The sequence below is a fragment of the Marmota flaviventris genome, chromosome 1, assembly GCF_047511675.1.
Source record: "Marmota flaviventris isolate mMarFla1 chromosome 1, mMarFla1.hap1, whole genome shotgun sequence".
NCBI lineage: Eukaryota > Metazoa > Chordata > Mammalia > Rodentia > Sciuridae > Marmota > Marmota flaviventris.
Window position 1 is genome coordinate 14604701 of NC_092498.1, and position 15998 is coordinate 14620698.

The 15998-nt window shown below is 47.6% G+C and overlaps 1 protein-coding gene across 10 annotated transcripts in view; it reads left to right on the forward strand.

Annotated features, from left to right (window-relative positions):
* Positions 1 to 15998, forward strand: part of Dennd2a (DENN domain containing 2A) — a 104654-nt gene that overhangs the window by 11169 nt on the left and 77487 nt on the right. For 3 of the 10 annotated variants that reach the window (XM_071611627.1, XM_027952196.3, XM_027952194.2), the window contains exon 1: positions 2187 to 2434. The exons of 1 other annotated variant lie outside the window; for it this stretch is intronic. The gene's annotated coding sequence lies outside the window, so the exon portion shown is untranslated. Of the gene's footprint in view, positions 1 to 2178; positions 2435 to 2677; positions 2753 to 6020; positions 6130 to 15998 lie in introns of those variants that run through there. 6 more of the 10 variants (XM_071611614.1, XM_071611611.1, XM_071611643.1 and 3 more) reach the window with 6 other exon arrangements.

The following is a 15998-nucleotide window of genomic DNA, read 5'->3' on the forward strand; positions in this document are numbered from 1 at the left end:
AGCCCAACACGACTGTATCCTCCTCGTGAGCATTTCTCAATAAACTACATCTCATATCCCATCTCCAGGGTCTTCCTTGGTCTCTTTGCAACCTGTCCCACTGTCATAGCACAACTGGGCAGTAAAGAATATGCGCAGAGAACAGAGGCAGAGACATTTTTCAAAAACAAATTAGTGCCCAGAACTCAAAGATGAAGGAGTAACAGCAGGGCTTGGGAGTTGTCACTAAGAAACTCCCTAGCCTTCTGGTCTACTGTTTGTCATGCACACCTAAGATGCATTGAAATAGCAATTGGGGGGGGCCACACACTCAAAGGCCCCTGGATTCTTTTTGCAGGGGAGGGACCAGCTGCACTCTCCACTCAGTAGTTCTTGGACTTTGCAGCTTGTTGCCATACACTGAGGGCTTGGACAGTGATTAACCAGTCAAAAAGTCACACCTCTGATCTTTATTTAGAAAGTGAAAACAAACGTATGGAATGATGCTTCTGAAAACAAAATAATAATTTAAATGCTTACTTTTTTTTTTCCTAATGCTTCCACTTTGCAAATTTGTATTCTGAAAGTTCACTGTGCTTAGTTGAAATGAGTGTTGCGTGAAGGACTAGAAAAGCTTCAGAGAGCTCGTAATATGATCAAAACCTTTAGCTGTGACTGTGACTTTTGGTGTTGGGGGGGGGGAGTTGCTAGGGACTGAACCAGTGGTGCTTTGCCACTGAGCTATATCCTCAGCACCAGCCTTTTTTTTTTTTTTTTTCTTTTTTTTTGAGATAGGGTCTCCCTAAGTTGCCCATGATGGCCTCTAACTTGTATCCTCCTCCTTTAGCCTCTGGAGTCTCTGTGATTACAGACATGTGCCACCACATCCAGACTCTCCTATGACTTTGAACAAGTACCTCAAATCTCAGGTTCCCAGACATTGCTTTGTCATACAAAGTCCTTTATTTATTTTCTCTCTCCTGAGCACCTCTTTGTGGATGTGTAAGGCTAAGTCTCTCTTCTTTTTTCCCCTTGCCTAAACTTTAGGCCTCTGGCAGCTAAACCCTTCTGAAGGTACCTGAGCTAAAGGCAAGAATGGTTTTCCTTCAGTATAGAGCCACTGCCAGGCTCAAAATCTCCCTTTCATCTGGGCGCTCCTCTGCTCGAAAACTTCCCATGGCTCCCCATTGCTTGCAGCATAAAATCCAAATTCTATCCAGGCCTTTTGAAATCTGGCCAGGCCCACCTATCTGACCTTATTCACCGTTCACACGGTTCACACTGTTCATCTGTGACATAGATTCTGTGTGTCCAACCTCCCCTCTGCCTCTGCTCCTGCTCTTCTCTCCATCTAGACTGTCTTTCTTTTCCTCCATTTCCCCTCCACTTACCCCAATTCATCATTCAAGATCCTCCGCCAATCAAAGCCCCAGGGAACTTCCTCAAATGCCCCAGTTTGTATTCGGGTCTCCCTTCCGGAAGCCCACAGCATTTTCACGTGTGTGTACACGTTTATTTGGCGATCCCAAAGCCTGCAACCCTGTGCCTCGAATGTGTGTCCTATGTTAGGGCAGTGGACACTTAAAAGTCATTTCTCCTCTGGGAGCATTTCCAGACAAAAGCCCTGCTCCTCGAGGGTTCGGGAGCTCTTCTATCCAAACCCTCTTTGCCTGTCTTATGACAGACAGTCATTACTCCCGCCTGATTGCAAGCAGCTTGGGGCAAGTGTGGTGCCCGACTCTGCCTGGGGTGTCCCAGGCCCAGTCCAGTCCCATAATTGTGTTAACCGGTCGGAGCAATGCGAGGACCTGGGAGTGACCCTTCGGTGGCATCTAAGTCCAGGTCTGGTTCCCAGCTGAGCGCATCGTGCCAATGGCTCTCTGGCCCAGGTGGAATGGAGATTGCCACGTGGTGGTCTTCAGCATAGAAGGGGTTAAGCCACCATCTCTCTCCCACCCCCGAAAGGCGAGGGGGCGAGTCCGGCAGAAGGTCCTGTTTACCGTGGCTCCCCTCGGCGGCGGGCCCTGGGAGAGGGGTTGCCGTGGCAACCGGCCGGGCGCCCGCCAGCTGCGGATTAGCTCACTGGAGCCGGGGCGGGATGGGTCGGGAGGAGGGGGCGCGCGTCACGGCAGATCGTCGCCGCGCCGCGAGAGGAAGAGGAAGGGGCAGCCCAACGAGTCAGTTCTCGGCTGGCGGGAGGGGCGCCGGGCGGCCCAGAGGAGCGCGCCGCCGAGGCCTGGGGCGGTGGGGACCCGACGAGAGCGCGCGGCGGGGACCCCAGGGGCTCGCCGGCGGCCGTGCGAGGCCGCGCGGACAAAGGCGCGGAGGGCTGCGGGCCATGGCGCCCTGGGCTCCCGCCACCGCCCGGTCCCGCGCGGAGCCGCCCTCCGCCCCGGCGCGCCCGGACGTCCCCGAGATGCACCCCGAAGCCCGCGGAGCCGCCGCCCGCGGGGAGGTAGGGCGGGGCCGGGGGAGCGGGGTGAGCTGGGGGACCTAGCAGGGCACTGGAGGCTGGAGGCAGGAAACGGCTCGAGTTGCCCGAACCCGGAGTTGGGAAGTGGTTCTCTGCAGACCGCGGACGCTGGGCTCTGGCGGCCGGCGGTGGGGACGCAGAGGCGCGGTCCTGCGGGGCGCTTCAGCCCGCCCGCGGACTTCAGCAAAGTGCGATCCAGACCTCCTCCCGGGTCGGGAAGCCGCCGTCCCTCGCCCGGAGACCTGCAGAACTGGGCGGGGTCCTCGCACTACGCGGTGCTGGGCCACAGGGGACGTGAGTGTGAGTGCGCGTGAGTGTGAGTGCGCGCGGGTGCGCTCGCGGGGGTAAGATCGGGGCGCCTGAGCAGCCAGCCCCCACCCCCTCGCTGTGGTCGGAATTTGCAGTCTTGGGGAAGCTGGAAGGTAAAGATGATTGAATCTTACTTCTCCCTCTTTTTCCCTAAGGATGGAGTTGGGAACAGATGAAGTCTAGGGGAAGTCTCTTAACAACACAGGATATAATCAAGTTTACGAGGGTCACAGGGATCTGGATTCTGACCACCGAGCAGAACCAAGACCTGTGGAATCCTGTTGTGAGCAGCCAGGACAGGAAGCTGAGAGTGCGCAGTAGGGCCGTGGATTGGAGCAGGGGAAGAGCAGAGATCCAGCTTTCACCCGCTGGTGCTGGGGAAGGAGCAGGCAGACTTCTGGCTTGTGCTCAGAGGGCTTCAAGGGATGACTTAAACACCCCAGATGAGGTTGGGTAATAATGGGGCGGGGTGATAGGGTTACAATAGACACTCTATAGTAATTTGTTATTGAATGCTTATACTCTCTGTGGTTACTACATAAAATTAAAAAAAAAAATCATTTCTCCTTGCAATATGAAACATCCAGAGTGGAGTAGAAAGTTTTGGGGGTGGGAGGCATAGAATGGAATTCTGAGAGGAAGTCCAGGGTAAACGGAGACACTTTTACAGCCCCTTTTATTTTTTATTTTGAGACAGGGCCTCCCTAAGTTGCTGAGGCTGGCCTTGAACTTTCTCCATCCTCCTGCCTCAGCCTCCTGAGCCCCTGGGATTCAGGTGTGCTGGCTAGAGACCGTGTTTTGAGGCAGGACAACGAAAAGGCTGGCAGAGGGGCTGGTGTCCTGTCCTTTATTCTGGGATAATTGAACCCTGTCTGAGCCATGTCTTCAACACAGGGATGAAGAATACCTCTTCCATCTTTCCAGGAACTCATCATCCTGACTGAGTAGTGAAGCAAAATTAAAACTTGGTCTGACCTGGCTGCGAGTAATCCAGCCACAGAGTGAGAAAGACCAGAGGAGGGACCCCCAGCTCAGGGAAGGCCCACAGAGAGCTGATGCTTGGGCCGAACCCTGGAAACTTCTCTACAGAGAAAACAAAGCAGTCAAGGTTGTTTCAGCTTTGTTGAACAGTGAATGTAAAGTCACTGAGATTTGGCAAGCCTGCAGTGTGGAAGAGTGTGTGTGTGTGTGTGTGTGTGTGTGTGTGTTGGGAGGGCTTGGGGGAAGGCAGGGCAAGGAAGGCTCTTCAGGAGGAGGAGTTCCCCAGGGGTCAGATCTGTGTCTTAGAAAGCTCACTCATTGTTGGGTGGAGACCTGGAGGAGGATGAGACCAAATCTTTGCAACATCCAGACCCGGATTCTTACTGAGCAGGGTGACAGCAGTGGTGGGGCAGGAGAGGACAAAAGGATTCCCAAGGTCAAGAGGTAGGCACTGCTGTGGACTGTTTTGGGCGCAGGGTGAGGTAACTTAGACTAAAATCAAGTACAAAAATGCCCAGGAGAAAAAGCAAAGCAAAAGGAGTGGACATTTTGAATGGCCCAAATTGAGCAGATCACAATACTTGGACAATGAATTTGGCTCTAAGTTTTCTGGCAACTTAGGAACAAACAAAAATACACTGGATTGCATAGTTTTGGATTTGGGACAACAGAAAGCATACAAATTAATTTTCAGAACAAGATTTTTTCCTGGAATTGAACTCAGCTGGGAGTTTATCAAGGGAACTTTATGTAAAAACTAAGAGAGTGACATAGAAAAAAAGTCTTCATTGTATAAACAAAACAAAAATATGGATAATACAATAAAAAGGAAAAAAAATCATTATTGGTGTTACAAAAGATAGCAAGATAGAACTGCACATGACTTGCTTCCGATGCCATCTGCCTCTTAGGACTAGAGGAGCGTACTTAGGGCTGTCAGCTTTGGGTGTGGACAGTCATGACACAGAACTGCTAGAGCCAGAGAACCCGGTAGAGAACAGACAGTGGTCACTCAAGGGAAGAAGTGACATCTACTTCCGTGAATATAGAAAGCAAAACCCCCCAGGATGCCCAACCACAAGGGAAGAAGACACATCCTGCGTGGTCATAGGTGGGTGGGCTGAGACTCCTGGAGAAGGGGCCAGGCAGGGCCTCTGGCGTTGGCAGAGCTAACACCCAGGAATCCTGACCAACAGGGCAACAGGCAAGTGAGGGTGGGAGCAGCATTTAGGGCTGCTAATCCACTTCCCAGGGTGGTCCAGGTCTTTCTGCACCCAGACCTGACATTTAGCCTGCATTTAAGGGAGCGGGATTTTGAAGACCAAAGATCCCCTCCCAGGGGAGGACGGGAGTGTGAGAATCTTGTTGGCTGCAACACCAGGAAGTTGTGGAGAAAGGAGGAAAGTGAGGAGATCTCCTGGCCAGCCCTTCCCTTTGGTGTCCACAGAAGGCAGGAAACCTGCAGAATCTAGATTCATGCCTTGCTCAGGTGCCTTCTAAAATTTACACTATTTTTTCTAGTCAACTTTAGTTGTCTTAAATTAACAGTGAATAGGTCTAGAATTCTGTCCCCACATCAAGTTTCTTAATTTTTTTTAACTTGGAGTACCTTGAGGTTATACATTGAAATGCAAGAGAGGGGGATTGTTCTGTTCTGTTCTGTGGTACTGGGAATTGAACCCAGGGCCTCCCAGGCTGGGCTCTACCACTGAGGTAGAGTATACTCTCAATCCCAGGAAGGAGGATTTTCAAAATAATTGATGCCTGGGTCCCACCCTAGATCAATTAAAGCAAAGTCTCTGAGAGTGGGCTTTGGGTATCAGCATTTGTTAAAGTCTCCAGATGATTTTAAGGTACAGCCAGTTGCTTTAACATCACAGGAGGGATAGAAACCTCAGATTGCAAAAGATGCAGGGTGGGGTGGGATTGGGGGGATGCATGGGTAGTAAGTGGCCAAGGCCCACCCTGCTTGGGCCTGTGTCCTGCTGGTCTCACTGCCTTACCCTGAGGTCTTGCCAGGTCCTCCTGTATTCTTGCTGAAGCTAGGGTTCAGCAGTTCCTTCCCTGGTGCTGTGCCTGAGTGGTGTTTCTTGGAGAGAGTCTACTGAAACTGCTTTCTCATAGGTTGGTTGTGCAGACCCTTGTAAGCTGTGGCAGCTTGCTGTCCTCAGCTGTGCTTCTTAGCATGCACCCCTGGTCTTCTGTGGCTCTGGGGACCGAGCCCTGGGCCCACCTGTCATCCTGTGTATCCGGGCCTGAACCCCTTTTCCTTCACTAGAACCAGCTGACCTCCTCACAATTCAAGGTTACCCCAGCTCTCTTAAAACTCTTTGTACTTCACCCAGCGGAAAAGCTGCCAGGCCACTGGACCCCTTTAATAACAGAAGGTGAGTGATTAACTCAATTCTCCACATGGAAAACGATGGTCAGATTGTCTTTTATGGCTGGTGTTAAAAATCAGTGCCTGATTTGGGCAAAAATCTATCCTGTTAGCTCTCAGTTTGCCTAAATATTAGGCTCTTTACCAGCTGGGGCCTAGAGCTGTTGCTTGGTCCTTGGCTGTGGTTCAGTGGGGCTAAAAGAGAGGTAAGCCTGAGACCCCTTTCTAACTGGCTGAACTGTGGAAAACCAAGTTATGGGTTTTTCTCCTGGCCTCAGGGAAGGCAGGGGTGAATCACTCTGTAGCAAGTTTAGGGAAAACACCGAGTCCCTCAGTGGTACAGATTGAGCTGGGAAGGGACTGGGATGGGGAGCTGTGGACGTGACTGTGACCGTGACCAAGGCTGTACTCTATCATGACTAGGCCTTCCATAGGCTGCAGGTCTCACCCCAAGAGCTTGTCAGAGCAGTTTAAGCAGAGTGTTAAATGTGTTTCCTTCTGTTATTTTGGTCTTTAAAAAAGTGTACTTTACAGTTTTAATTTTCCTTATATATATAAATTTTCTATGTATACATATGTAAAATCTGAAAATCATATTTGCTGTGAAACTTAAGCAATACATGAAAAGAATAAGATGAGAAATGAAAGTTTATTCTATACTATCCCCTGCCTGAAAGGCCGGCACTGTTTGGTATATATCATGAATCCTCCTAGACATTTTTTCTTGGCATATGATATTTTTATTTACAGAAATAGAGGCAAGTGCTACTTATTGGTCTGCAACATGTTATCATAATGTAGAAACATTTTGTGAGGGCAATTTTTGTGTAGTGCTTACACAGCCTTCTTTGTAACAGCTTCCCAGGTTTCCTTTATATGGATTGATTTAATTTGTTTAACAAAACTGGTTTATGGGCAATTGGTTGTTTTCAATTTTAGCTATTATAAGTGATGTTGTCACAAGCCCTCTCCAGCCCTTGTCCCGGTATTCCATAAGATACAATCCTAGGCTGGGGATATAGCTAGTTGGTAGAGTGCTTGCCTCGCATGCACAAGGCCCTGGGTTCAATCCCTAGTAACACACACACACACACACACACACACAAAAAAAAAATCTAAAAACAATCCAACCCTAGAAGTGGAATTGCTACATTAAAATAGGTATCAGGGCTGGGGTATAGCTCAGTGGTACCACATTTGCCTAGCTTATCCAAAGCCTGGGGTTCCATTCCTGGTCTACCAAAAAGAAGAAAAAAATCAAAAACTAAGGGCTTGAACTGTAGCTCAGTGGTAGAGCACTTGCCTAACATGTGCGAGGCACTGGGTTTGATTCTCAGCATAACATATAAATAAATAAAATAAAGGTCCATCGACAATTAGAAAAATATTTTTTAAAAATCACAAACTGGGTCAGTTTCTAAAGCAAAAAGGGAGTTCTCTCTCTCCTCCTCCTCTCTCCCACTCTTTTCTTCTGGGAAATGAAAACCCAGAGTTCAAATAAATAATAACAAACAATAAAAACAGAAATGTGCACTAAAAAAAAAAAAAAAAAAGTTTTAACAGAAGGGATGGGTTTACATTGCCCAGGCTGGTCCCAAATTTCTAAATGATCTTCCTGTCTCTGCCTCCTGAGTAACTGGGACTATAGGCACGTGCCCCTGTGCCTAGCATAAAAAATGAGTTGTCAATTGATGTACAACAGGCTGAATGAACCTGGACCGTCCTATAACTGCATCTTGTGGCAAAGGCTGAGGGTTGGACGCATCCTTGCTGGCGTAGGTGTACTGTCCCCAGGTAGAGATGACTTGATCTCATCCCTCTGTCCTCTGGTCTTTCTTATCCCCCTAGAGTTGGAGCCTGAGTCCAGGGAAGGGGAGGGGGCAGGTGGATAGCTGCCCCAGCTGAGGCTACATGTGACTTTCTTGTTCCTTTTGAATGAGTTAGAGGAGATGGGTACTACTGCCCTTGGAAAAGTCATAACTGACTGCCTTGCCCCAGCAAACTGGAAGCGCCAGAGCAGGACATAACAGCCTTTTTATTTCTGGTTCTCAAGTCCTGGGCAATATAGGCTGGACCTCCCCAGAAGATCCAGCAAAAGTGTTTTATGGGATTATGCCCCAAATCACTGCAAAAGCTGAACGCACTTAGTCAGAGAAGTCAGCTGGGGAAGATGCTGGATGCCCTGGTTTGGTTCCTGCACAGGAGTGAGAGGGCAGCCTGAGACACAGAACTTGCACCCGCTGTGGTTGTAGTAAGGCTAATCTCTCAGCCACAGACTCGGTCAAGGTGGCTGGTAGTAAGACAGAAAGGAGCTTCTTGAAGCACTGGCTTGTGCTCTGGGCTTCCCTGCCAGGGCATTGTCTCTGGCTCTCATGGTACTCAGAGGAGTCCTCCACCCGACACTCTGAGCTGCAGGTGAGATTCATTCCAACTTGGAATGAAGCAGTGGTCATCTAACCCCAAAGATAACTTCCGGGCATCTGTAACAACTGACATCCTTTGTATCTGGTCCATTTCATCATTTGTATTTGTGTCAATCAGCAAACATCCACAAGCTCCCAGGACATCAAAGGGAGACCAATGAACTCTGTTTACCCCTCAGTGAACTACAGTGACTAATGGGGTGGGAAAACAAAATGTCAGAGAAGAGCGCTGCTTAATGCCTCTCAAAACAACCACACTTGGAGAGTCCAGCTCCGTGGAGTCAGGGCCAAGGGAGCCTCTTACCCCAGCTTTCCTCCCTGAACACAGGACAGCCAAGATTCCATGCCTGGGACAGGGGCAAAGAGTGGGGAAAGCGGGTAAAGTGGCTGCTTCTAGGTATACATGCAGCTTGGGATTCAGGCTGCTTATTTATTGGAGGAAGAAAGAAGGAGGATGTTATTTGCAGGGTGGTGAGAGAAGCAAAGAACTGGAAGAGTCCCCTGGGGCAGGTCTTCAAGTCCTCCCCACACCCCTGAAATCTGGCTTAGGTTCCTAACCATCTGCTGAAATTTTATCCCAGGTTACTAATAGGGAAATCAACGGCCAGTTCACTGTTCTCTTGGTTCTTGATTTTGCTAATGTACTGTATGTTCCTGACTCTTCCTTTCTTGAAACCCAATAAGGTTAGTATAAAACTGCTATGCTGGGGCTGGGGTTGTGGCTCAGTGGTAGAATGCTCGCCTAGCATGCTTGAGGCACTGAGTTTGATCCTTAGCACCATATAAATGTAAAATAAAGATATTGTGTAAAAATAAAAACTAAAAAATAAATATAAAAAAACTGCTATGCCCTGATATATTTGGGCCAGTTGTCAAAATACTGAGATGCTGCTGTACTAGTTGGTAAATATTCTGCCACCCCCCCACCACACACTGGGAATTGAACCCAGGGCCTGGTGAATGCTAGGCAAGTGCTCTACCACTGAGCCTTATTCCCAGCACCACCACCACCCTCCCAGCCTTTTTTTACATTTTTTATTTTGAGACAGGGCCTTGCTAAATTGCCGAGGCTAGACTCAAACTTGCAATCCTCCTGCCTCAGCCTCCTGAGTAATTGGGAGTACAGGTGTGTGCCACTCTGCCCAGCCCATGTCACATTTTAATTGCATATTTTAAATCTTCCTCACCTTAGACACCATACGTTTTGGTTTTCCTAATTGTCTTTCAAAACAGAGATCTTCACCAGTTGTTTTGCATTCAACAAACATTTATGCATCACTCCCTGTAGCCCATGATCTGGACTAGACATTAGTAGAGAAGTCCAGAAGCCGGGCGTGGTGGCATGTGCCTGTAGTCTGGAGGCTGAGGCAGAAGGATTGCTTGAGCCCAAGAGTACCAGGCCAGTCTGGAAAACACAGCAAGTTCTGTCTTTAAAAAAAAAGAAAAGAAAAAAAAGTCTAATGCATGTGTTGGATTGGACATGCCATCAGATCGCACCTTCTAGCTGGAAGGTCCAGGTGAAAAAGCCAGTCAAGAGTGAAGTGATAGGAAGGAGCACCCATGCCTCAGTCCTTCACTCTGCCTTTTCTGCACTTCCTTCCCCAGACAGCTCATTCATGCTCACAAGAACCCTTCCAGCTTCACCCCTGCGGAACTGTTCTTCCACCAGATATCTAGTTCATCCCCTCCAACTGCCTGCTCTACACGTGTCTCCTGAGTGTGGCACTCTCCCCCTAACATGGGCAAAAGAAAACACATCTCCATCAGGCCCTTTTCATTTTCTAGGGGAGGAAGCCTTACCTTCCTTCTTACTTTCAGAGCGTCTTGACATCTAGCCTACCTGAGTGTTCCATCTTCTCCCATTCCCTACCCACGTCCTTCGCTCCAGCACCACTAGGTCAGTCATCACAGTGGCCAGAGTACACCTTCTCCTTTTCTTTATGCTCTCACCTTGCCTTGAATACTTTTCTTTTTCCAACTATTGGAACACAGCTGTTGTGGTCTGTTTTCTGTTGTACAGTATTAGAGACTGGGTACGTTATAATGAAAGATGTTTATTTTGGCTCATGGTTCTGGTCCAAGGTCCAGGAGCTGCATCTGGTGAGACCCTTCTTGTTGGCAAAGTCCTGAGATGGTGCCCAGCATTATATGATGAGAAACGGGAAACTGAGACCAAACCAAACTGGTTTTTTTAGCAGACCCACTCTCTAGATACCCCACTAACTGTATACATGGATTGCCCCACTCAGGAGGACAGAGTCCTAATCACCTTTAAGGGTCCTACCTGATCTCACCTCTTAATATCTCATTAGGGGGATTAAATTTCCACATGAGTTTCAGAGGGGACAGACCACACTCAAACTGTATCACACCTAAGTATTGAAGGGCCAAATTCACCTCCTTTTTTGAAGCAGTCTGTGACTCCTCTTTCATTGTCCTCTAAATTCCTCCAGTTTGTATTTGTTTCGTAACACTAGCCACTGTAGTTTAAATTTAATCTTTAACCAATGTCACATTGTGATTTTTATTAAATATGCTATCAGGCATTCCCTTGACTCATCTTGTCTTTTTGTCTTAATGATTACAATCTCTTATTGCCATTTGGTTGACTGGGTTTATGTGTTATCTTGATTGAGATAGGACCATTCCTTCAGCACCTCCTATAGATACTGTGTGCAGCATGTTGATTAATCTTATTGATTAGTTTCAGATCCATTCATGCTGGCTCAGATTACCTAAATGAAATCACAGGCAAAAGATAATTTTCCATATATTGAAATTTAGCTAAATAAAAATGAGCATATTTCCAGGCACTGCACAACTTCTGACTATAAAATGCCAGGCACAGAGAGTAAACAAACAGAACTAGGGGCCTCAGCTCTTAGAGAGCTGGAAAAGAGCATGGGAAGGAGGCGGCCAGGACAGGCTGCTGTGTTTTCAGGGTGGCCTCCTCCTCACTCTCAGGCTGGCCTTGTAACCTGTGAGGCTGAATGCTGGCCACTGCTTGGGGTGCATGCTTCTCCTGTAAAGGAAATGGGGTCAGGTCCCCTAATAATTTTTTTTTTTTTTGGTACCGAGGACTGAACCCCGGGGCCTTAACCACTGAGCAACTCCCCCAACCCTTTTTTTATATTTTATTTAGAGACAGGGCCTCCTTAGTTGGCTGAGGGCCTCGCTAATTTGCTGAGGCTGACTGGTTTTGAACTCATGAATCTCCTGCCTCAGCCTCCTGAAGCGCTGGGATTACAGGCGTGTGCCACCATTCCTGACTTCCTCTAAAAATTTCAAAACCAGTTTTTGCATGATTACATTGTTACAGTGTCATACATTTGAGAGTTGTTTGCAGTGCCAGGGATCGAACCCATATAGCCTTGTGTATGCTAGGCAAGTGCTCCATCATTGAGCTACATTCATGGAGCTACATTCCCAGCCCTGTTGAAGAGTGTTTTAGAGTTTTACCACACTTGCAGATAAACAAGGCTGGGTAAGCAGCCCTCTGGATGAGTTGAAGAGATGGTATTATTGTTATTTTTTAACACATGGTTCTGTGTCATCATTCATGTTGGTATTATTCCGCAGGGTTCGGTGTACTTTGTAACCAGGAATACATTTGTTGGTTGCTTTTCACAGGACATGCCCTGTGCCGGGGCTTTGTGGGAGGGAGCTCTCTCACTTCATCTTTTCCAGCCTTTCAAAGCAGGTCCTGCTCTCAGTACTGAGAGGACTGAGGCTTAGGAAAGTAACTTGCCCAAGGTCCTGCAGCTCTTAGAGTTCACTGGAGTTGGAACCTGGATCTGTCTGGTTCCAAATCCTTTGCTTTAGCCCCTATGATATTCCATCTCTCCTGCTCCTTTCCCAGAACCTGGGAGCAGCTAGGGGAGCAGCCTCCGCTCAACTCTCTTGTGCTGGCCCCATGGATGGGGATGGGAGATGACGTCTCCCTCTAAGATTGCTGCCTTTTGTCCAAATGTGCTGGCGGAGGGCCAGGCCTGGAAACTCTCTGCTCATGGAAAGAAAGAACAGAAGCCAGCAAAAGAGGGTGGGAAGGAGTCTGAGGGGGAGGAAAGGAAGAGGAGGACAGGAAGGAGAGAGGGAAAGAGGGGGGTAGGGAAGCAAGGAGTGTTCAGGCAGCACAGCTGGAGAGAGGTGGCTGCCAGGAAGCAAGTGAACGTGACCTTCAGGTGCATTCCATTTCAAGGAGCTATTTGGCGATGCGATGTGAGCCTTCAGCCCTGGCTGGAGTAGGCCCTGGGGCTGTCTGGGTGCCCAGAGGCCAGGACAGTCAAGCAGAGTGGCCCTTCTTCCCTTCTCAGTAGTACTGTTTGATGAGGTCGAGTTAAAATGAACATCAGAAAAGCCTGCAGGGGGAAAAGAAGTCACAAGATGGTAACTGAGAGGGCTGCTGCTGGGAGTGCAGCAAGCCAGCCAGGCAGTGTCTTGGTGCCAGGGCATGCACGGTGGGCAGGGAGGTAGAGGAGGGCTAGAGAGGGACTGGCTGCTGGCTGCTTGGAATAAAATCAGCTCTTAACAATTCACAGAGTCCTTCTTCTGGATCCAGGAATGGAAGACTGTACCCTGCCTCTTAGGCACACACACGTTAGGCATCTGAACTCTAATCGATAGTATTCATTCAGCAACCCTGTAGCCATAGGAAAAGTTCATCCCTCCAGACACTGGTTTCTATAAAGGGGGAAATAGTGGGACTAGCATAAAGATGCAGTGAGCTAGGTGCAGTGGCACAAGCCTGTAATCCCATTGGCTCAGGAGGCTGAGGCAGGAGGATCACAAATTCAAAGTCGGCCTCAGAAGCTTAGCAAGTCCTAAGGAATTTAGTGAGACCCTATCTCAAAATAAAAAAGGGCTGGGTATGTGGCTCAGTGGTCAAGCGCCCCAGGGTTCAATCCCTGGTGCAAAAAAATAAAAATGAAACAGCTTGTGTCCAACCAATAATGTTAGACATTCATTCATGATTGCAGTCTCATCTGAGATGTCAAAACATAAACATGTGAAACCTTAAATAAAAATATTTAAATAATATTTGGGGGCTGGGGATGTGGCTCCAACAGTAGAGCGCTCACCTAGCATATGTGAGGCAGTGGGTTAGATTCTCAGCACCACATAAAAATAAAATAAAGATATTGTGTCCACCTAAAACTAAAAAATAAATATTAAAAAATATTTAAATAATATTTGAAGCCAACAACAAGAGAACACAAGGCACATATATTTAATCAAGTGTAGATAAGTTAATAGAAATTCAGAGGAGGGAGGAAGAACTTTAGCTTGGGGTAGTCAGGATAGCTTTTATGGAAAAAGTTGGGATTTCAGCTAGACTTGGTGGGGAATGTAATAACACAGAAGGTGGGGAAGTACCCAAGCAAGATTACAAACATAGTGTGGGAATGAGGAAATTTTAACTCCCCAAACCCCAGGAGTAACTTTGCCAATAGGACACTCTATCTATTCTCTTTTGCATGAAATGAACTTGGTCATGGTATTTTGTATGTACATGTCAGCTTAAAAGCGTTGATCACCAGGTGCTATGTCAAATGGAGAGGACTTTGAATGTGAAATAATATAGCCTCCTACTCAGTCTGGCATACGTGGATTTCTGTTATGACTGCTTTGGTCTATTCTCTGTTTCTTTGTGGAAAAACATTTAATAGGAGCTCATAGTTAGTATTACCTGATAACTCGATAACTGGGCTTTTTATTTTTTTATGTTTCTGGGACTCAAACCTAGAGACTAATACATTTTAGACAATAAGCACTCTACCACTGAATTACACTCACCAGCCCTTGGGTTTTTCTTGCTTAAAACAAAACAAACAACAACAACAAAAACCCTCAGCATCCTAGTAACAAAGAACATTTCTCAATTAAAAAACAAAAACACACTAACTCCAGAAATCTGTCTGGGTTGTGAAGAGCCTGGCTTCTCAGCTGACAAAGAGAAGCTTTGGGGGTAGGAAGAACAAAGGAAAAGGAAAATAAAAAAGAAACATAGATTTGATCAGATTTTTTACTGCAGTGATGAAAAGATCTGACAAGAACAATTTTAGAGGAGGAAAAGTTTATAGATGGCCAAGTCCATTGCTCTGGGCCCAACATGAGGCAGAACATCATGGCAGAAGAGTTGGTGGAGGAAAGCAGATCTGGACATGGCCACCAAGAAGCAGAGACACTTCTGCTGTTGAGACAAAATATATACCCCAAAGGCACACTTCCAATGACCCACCTCTCCCAGCCATACCCTACCTGTTTACAGTTACCATCCAGATAATTCCTATCTGGATAAATGCACTTATTAGGTTAAAGCTCTCATAACCCAATCATCTCACTTCTAAGCATACACTGTCTCACACATGAGCTTTGGGGGGATATCTCACATGGAAACCATAGCAAATATCTACAACAAGAATATGTAACCCAGTCCTCCTAAGGAAACTTCTCTACAGAAATGTGAGTTACTGGGTTGGAGTGTGGAAGAGGTGAATGAGCCCTGGATAGGGCAACAGAACCTTGGATTCTGCTTCTGCCTTTGTTGGCTATGCAGCCTAAGCTAGGCAAGCCACAACCTCCTGGGCCAGTGTGTTCATTCCAGCCCTGATTTCTTGCCTGTCACCATCCTATGTTCCTGTTCGGGAACATCTTCATGACAAGGGCTTTTCTAGCTTCATTATATATCGCTTTTTGCATTCCCTTTTTGAATTTCCTTACTGGACTGGGACCTCTAAGAAGCACTGTCATTTACAGGCTGGATTCCCAGTGACCCACTGGGTCATGAGGAGAGAGCTGTTGAGGCCAGGAGGAGGATGTGGCAGGCTGGGTCAGCCAGTGCAGGCGTCACTCCCAACAGGGTCCTGGGAGAAGGGGCTCAGCATTTCCTGGAGCCAAATGACTACCATAAATAGAGGGATGGGAAAAGGATTCAGTCATCCCTTTTCCTCCTGTCAACTCAGCTCTTCCTTCTGGTGGCCAGACTAGGCCGCCTCTTGTAAATGTTTTTCATTCATGTGTTCCCTGCCAGTGGGGGATGGGGATGTGAGATCTGCTTTAGCAAACATTGTAGATCCAAAGCAAGAAGGCATACATGCATTTATTATCCACAGTAACTTCTCATCAGGCCATTTCAAATACACCAGAGTTTTAGCAGTGGGGTTTTATTGGGAAGAAAGGAAGGAAAGTGTACACCTTCTGATACTGTGGCCTAGTTAATTTCATCCGACGGTCTGAGCGTTCGGTACATCTAAGTTTTGTAATAACTTCCCAGGTCCTCAAAAGGTTAGGTCTCTTGACATGGGCCATACTGACTTCAGATATGTCCCTAGCATCGCCAGTGTCATGAAGAGGGCCAAAAGGGGACTTCTTGAGAGCTGCTCTAGTGACCTCTGTAGTGTAGAAAATGGTGGCCTACACCCAACCCTCTGTGCAGGCTGGAGGAAAACTGGGG